Source organism: Thermobia domestica, chromosome 11 (genome assembly GCF_964235325.1).
Source record: "Thermobia domestica chromosome 11, izTheDome1.hap1.1, whole genome shotgun sequence".
Taxonomy (NCBI): Eukaryota; Metazoa; Arthropoda; class Insecta; order Zygentoma; family Lepismatidae; genus Thermobia; species Thermobia domestica.
In genome coordinates, this window is record NC_137464.1 from 46,388,326 (window position 1) to 46,394,866 (window position 6,541).

A 6,541-nucleotide genomic window follows, 5' to 3' on the forward strand; every position below is an offset into this window, starting at 1 on the left:
TCTCATACTGATGACGTTCTTAAAATTGACTCTGCACTACAAAAGTCGTTTAATACTGCTCTAAGTATTCATCATGTAGCTTATATTTTATGCAATATTTTACACAATACACAACTTGCATTATTGCAGGCATTTAATCGTACCAGATTGCAAGAGAATTTCCACTTCCGTGGGGTGAGGATCGGTGCTTCCAATCTTGAGACCAGTCGTAAAAACGACTGCCATGATCATAGATTCTTTATAAGCTCTTTCATCTTATTACTTTTAGATTATTTCCTATTTCTTTTAAAATCCTTGACACATCACATACTCCCAAAAATGTGTAATCAAATTCAACTGGTATTTAAATGTGCTTAACTACATTACAAGGGCGAGTTATTTAACTCTTTTTACACTTAATGTTACTGGTTTTCATCTTTACCTACATATTAATATACTCTCTCTCCCATTCTTTCTCTCTCCCTATACCACCCTCTCTCTTCCACTAACTTTTAAAGTCATATTTGTTACGACCTTGGTTCGAAAACCATGTATAAACCGAATAAGGAATCTCAATGAAACTTGGCAAAAATATAGATATAGCAAAATCTGAGACCTTCTACGAGCGCAGAAAAAGATATTTTCCCCGAAATTACACAAACTTTTACGATTTTTTTTTAAATGTCCAAATTGCGGATCCTGAGGTATGTGTGTGGAATATTCGAAGGTGTGATTCATTCTCAAGACGGTGCCGTACAATCACGCAATCCATGAATAGAAGGTGATAAGTTATTTTTACTTTATATTGCTCATCGATTTCGAACTGCATATATGGTTTGAAAATATTTGTACATGCTACCCATATTTAAGTAATTTGGAGAAAGTTTCTAGGAAAGGAAATGCGTTATAATTTAAAGTACAATTCTTGGATGGGCCAAGGGTGTCCTATCGAGGAATGCGGAAAGGCAAGAGAGGACAATTTCCCTACCCTAGTTTTTTAAAATATTTTTTCTTCTTCGAAAACATGTCAAACATATTAGATTTGCTTACTCACTCAAAACAGTAATTAATATAATTACTGTAGTTAACAAAAGTACGTTAATATACGTGGATCAATGTATGTATATCCCCAAGTTCACTTGTATGTTAGTATGTTGCCTTCCCCTTTGGAAAAAAGGAATTCTCCAGGTGTTTCTGCTCTGGGTTCATCAAGTTGAATCAAAATAATTACTGAATTTTATTTTGTTCAAAACTCCCAGAAGATGCCTTAATTTCTCCAAAACCTTCTTCTGGGAGATGTTTTTAATATCTGTGGAAACCCTGATTCATATTTAAGGAAAAATGATAAACGGATCGTGGAATAAATGTCGGTAATTAAGATGGGAGTAGCAGTTTCTTACATCACAGTTCCAACTCAATAACAACACCATAGCATGTCAATCATCACAATATAACTAAACCTTTAATCAACAGAACACCATTTAACATATAGTTAGAAACTTTAAAAATGCTTTCGAAACTTAGTAGTAGGTTATGAGTTAGATGAAATAGAACAAATTAATTCCTAAATGAATTATATGAAACAATTTAATAGAAATACATAATATTAAAGTGGAAGAATAACCTATTTTCAGTATTACAATGAACGGAGAATAAAATAAGCGAATTCTATCGACGTCTTCTACCATCTTATGGCTACTTTTCTTTCTTGGCAAAAAGTCTTCAACGATCTTAAAACGGTTCCTGAAACTGTCAGTATAATTTGATGAGATTTTTCTTGATGCCCAGGGAAATGGTCGGGGGAATAGCTTAAGGAATTCAGAACCAGGTGGATTGATGCTCCGAAATGGAACTTAGATGAGGCAGTGCCATCAGTTTCAGGCTAAACTACCGAACTGTATCTTTTCTGCGGAGAAAAAGAAAGAGAGAGAGAAAAAAAAATGGAGAAGTAGGGTGGGGAAAATGGAACTTTAGAATCACAAAGGACGTCTATATAACGTCATTGATTTTCCAACGACGCAAATTTCAATCTTCTACCACTAAGATGTCATTCATCGTGGCCTTGTGTTTCATTTTGAATTTCCCACGTATCACATAAGCCCAAGCCTACATGTTTATGTTACGTATATGTTCCCATGCTTATACTGAAAGTTTATGATTCGCATATTCACTAATATGAATTTTTCCATAAACTTAGAAAGTGTTTCATGGGAAAATGAAGCTGATGTGAAAAAAATTTCTTTTCTTTAAAATTCCTTTATTTCTGTGAGTTTTTGACTTTAAGGTCCCACGATTATACACCGAGGCTAAGGGAGACGGTGATGAAGAGATGCATGATAACGGTGGAATGACGAAAGTGGGAGGAAACGGAAGAACGCTGTGTAAATCTATAGAAAGTGGTATTTATCTACTACAAAATTAATTTAGCAGGAACTGAGACTGAATCTAGAGTCACATACGCCAGAATGGTGTACTCGCGCCCCTATACGACTTGTTTTGTAATATAAAGTACGAAAAAAATGGGATTAACAGACAATATGAATTAACATGTTTTATTCTGCTGAAGCAAATTGTATTGATTGTTGTTTTTTCCCTAACAGTGACGCACACTCAGGCCCGTATCCAGGGGGTCTAGGGAGACCGGCCCCCCTAAATTTTTACTGGCCCCTCCTAAAATTTTCACGGTAGACTTGCAAATGCAAATGAACTATAATATGATGATGAACTGTACTATGGTTCAATTGGACACCCTTAATTCTACCGCCCCCCTACAGTTTTGGGCTGGCTACGGGCCTGCACATACTCCTAATACTCTAAAATATTACGCACATGCTACTTGTAAGAACGACCTTACATTTTTTCGGTGTCAAAATTTCCTTTGTCGATACAAGCCACGTTTTTCAATAGATAAACCTTGAGAAGAGTTTAAAAGGAAAGGGTAGATGTCATGGCGATATCATGACACAAGTAGTGTCGTTTAAATTGCCCAGGTGCGAAAATGAAGATTTCTACCAGTAAAAAGCTTAAAATGTAAAACAAAAGTGTATTAATGGACTAATAACAGCAAAAAGTATTACAGATGATAGTCTGAACAGAAAACTACTGTTCAAAATGTTCTTCATGATTTTGAACACATTTCCACCATCATCGAACACAAGCTTCAAAATCATTTTTGAAAAATCCAGGGGTTTGCTTCTTGAACCATGGTCCTAAAGCTGTTCTACTACAAATTTGTGACATTCCAAGTCTGCAATTAACCCTTGGACAGAGCCATACGGCACGTTCAATGCATCAGTAAAATTCTGAACTGTAATGCACCTGTCTAGTCTTATCAATTCATCAGCACGTTTTCGATTTGCATTTGTGACTGATGTTGTCGGCCGGCAGCTTCTTGGTTTATCTACAATTTATGATTCTACGTTTCGAAACTTCTTCAACCAGAGTCGCACATTACTGAAGTTCATTACAGAGTCCCCATAGACATTTTTCAAGTGATTAGCTGGACTACCTTCTTTTGCCAGAAACTCAATGACAACTATTTCGTCTAACTCCAGATCCATTAAGGTTGCCTCTATATTAGGCATCGGTAGTTCAGTAGAAACAAAAGTATAGCTAGGGAAGCCTTGCTTTTTGATCCACCACCCTCGCATAAACGCTCACAACGTTAAAACGATGTGTCTGGTGAAGGTTGGGCAAAAGAGAATAATAGTTATTTTGTGAATAAATTCTATTAATGTGCCGATGGAAATTGACTGTGTTCCAGTTTTCAACTCCTTATACATCAATTTTCTCGTCTGTACAGTACTTATGACTCTATATACTTTCGGGCCTTGTCGGTCTCTTTACCCCAGTTCCACTGTTACATGAATGTAATCTAGGTAACAAATAAGCACTATATTACTTTGCACAACCTTCATCCGAGGATTTGTTTTCGATTTATAGCTAATTTTTTCGTTCCAACCAATTTTCTGCGGACTATAGCTCCGAAATGATTCCCAAATATATATATTTGGTCTAGGAATTAATTCGTGCGGTTTTTAATAAAAATTGAAGCTTTATTTCAGAAACAAAGTAAATGAATACGTTAACAAAAATATTGTCCATCGCTAGCCACTACTTTCTCCCATCTTTCAGGCAATTTACGGATTCCGTGTCAAAAGAATTCCTCATCTTTTGACGCAATCTAATCAAAGATCAATTTTTCGATATTTTCTGAAGAAGTGAACCGCTGTCCAATCAAATCGTTATTCATGCAATCGATCAAGTAGTAGTCAGACGGAGCAGTGTCTGGTGAATATCGCGGGTGGAGTAACACTTTCCATCCGACATTTTCCAAATAGGTTTTGACCGGTTTTGCGACATGTGGTCGAGCGTTATCATCTTGATAAATAAGTTTATTATGCCTGTTATTCCATTCTGGTCGTTTTCAGGCCAGAGCTTGCTTCAAACGCATTAATTGTTGTCGATACCGGTGTCCATTAATAGTTTCACCAAGTTTCAGAAGTTCATAGTACACCACACGTTTCAAATCCCACCATATATACAGCATAACCTTTGCACAATGAATATCTCGTTTCGGTTGTGAAGGACCTGGTTCACCTTGCTTCACCCAGGCCTTTTTTCGTTTAGGATTCTCGTAATGAATCCACTTCTCATCACCAGTTACAATTCGATGCAAAAATCCCTTCCTTTTCTGTCTTTGAAGCAGCAATTCGCAAACGGTTTTTCTTCTTTCAACGTCTTTCTTTTCAATTCATGTGAAACCCAATAAGACATCTTTTGAATCATTCCTATGGCTTTGAGACGTTTGGAAACTGTTGTTTGCTCAACTCCAAATGCTTCTGCAAGTTCGTCCTGCGTTTGACACGAATCCTGATCAAGCAATGCTCTCAATTCTTCATCTTCAAATTCTTTTGGCTGTCCAAATTGCTTTTGGTCTTCCAAGCTGAAATCACCACCTTTAAACCGTGCAAACCACTTCTGACACGTTCGCTCAGCTAGAGCATGTTCACCAAACACTTCCACTAAAATATGATGACTTGCGGTAGCACTTTTCTTCATGTTAAAGCAATGAAGAATAACTCCCCGCAGAAACACTTTATCAGGCACAAAATGCGCCATTTTCAGTTGAAGAAAAAATGTTGTTGTTTCCGCTTCAAGCAACTGACATATACTAAACAAGATGCTCAATGACAGTAGTTTTCAACGCATGTTTGGATCAACGAAACTATGGGACAATAAGCTAGTTACGCCATCTTTTGTAAAACCGCACGAATTAATTCCTAGACCAAATATATATATATATATATATATATATATATATATATATATATATATATATATATATATATATATATATATATATATATATAGATAGATAGATAGATAGATAGATAGATAGATAGATATAGATATATAGTAAGATTATAGGGCGCATTACGCTGAATCTTATTCCCTCTTGAACCTCGTCTCATATAGCCTAAACACTGAAAAACAGGATGCTACACTTCAGAAAACAAAAAGTAACACTTTTAATTGAAGTCGTACCATTGAGAAGCAGATTTATTGAACAATAGTTACACGTGTCACCTGTAACACGAAAAGAAAAAAAAAAAACACGTGAAAATTGAACAACTATAGGGAGCACAGTAGCATAGTGGAGGAGCACTCAAGTCTAGTAGGAGGGATTCATGGTAGGATCCCAGACTATACAGGGTGTTTGAAGTGGTCAATATTGTGTTCAGGGATTTGCTCGCTATTTAGATCGTTTCCTCCTACAATCTGATTCAATCAAGTCCTATTTTAATAGTCCCTCCTCATCTCTTTAGCCTACAGGGTATAAATTGTACATAGAATAAAACTTTAAAAAATCACTTTTATTTTTTAGGAATTTAATTCTTTACAATTTGAAAAAAATGTGCAACGCCTAAATCTTATATATATCGGGAAAATACACTTCTTGCATGCTTCACATGAAACTGGGTGTAATTAATCAACATTTGTAAACGCTATGAATCCAACAGGAAGAGGGATTTGACATCTTGATGACAAATTTCCTCCTATCAGACGCTAAAACTAAAGTTTGTTTGAAGTCCTCAGATTGGACTACTTAAACTAAGTCAAAGGATTGTTATAAGCTGCCTGGGGTGCCAGACATTTGACAAACACCGTATATACCCAGGGCCGGATTTACGGGGGTGCAAAGGCGCACGTGCACTTTCCCCCCTTCGTTGTAAATATAAATTATCGAAAATGAGAAGCTGGCAGTGAAAATAGCAACACATTCTGAAAGTTTCTGCCATCATGTTTTCGTTTGGGGCTTTAAAGAAAGCAGAGCTTTGCTAAAGCAAGTTTGATTTACTTGAAGCAAAAGGATTCACCAAGCAAAACAATATTACATTTTTAAAGTAGGAAAGAAAACAGAAGGCAGGAGCAGAGAAGGACATTTTTATCCTCCACTTCACTTGCGAAAATCTTTGACCCCCCCCCCCGTTCTATGTATCAGCGTTATTAGGGGTAAAGAATATTGACACATGTCACTTTGAAGATTTTCAGTATGATT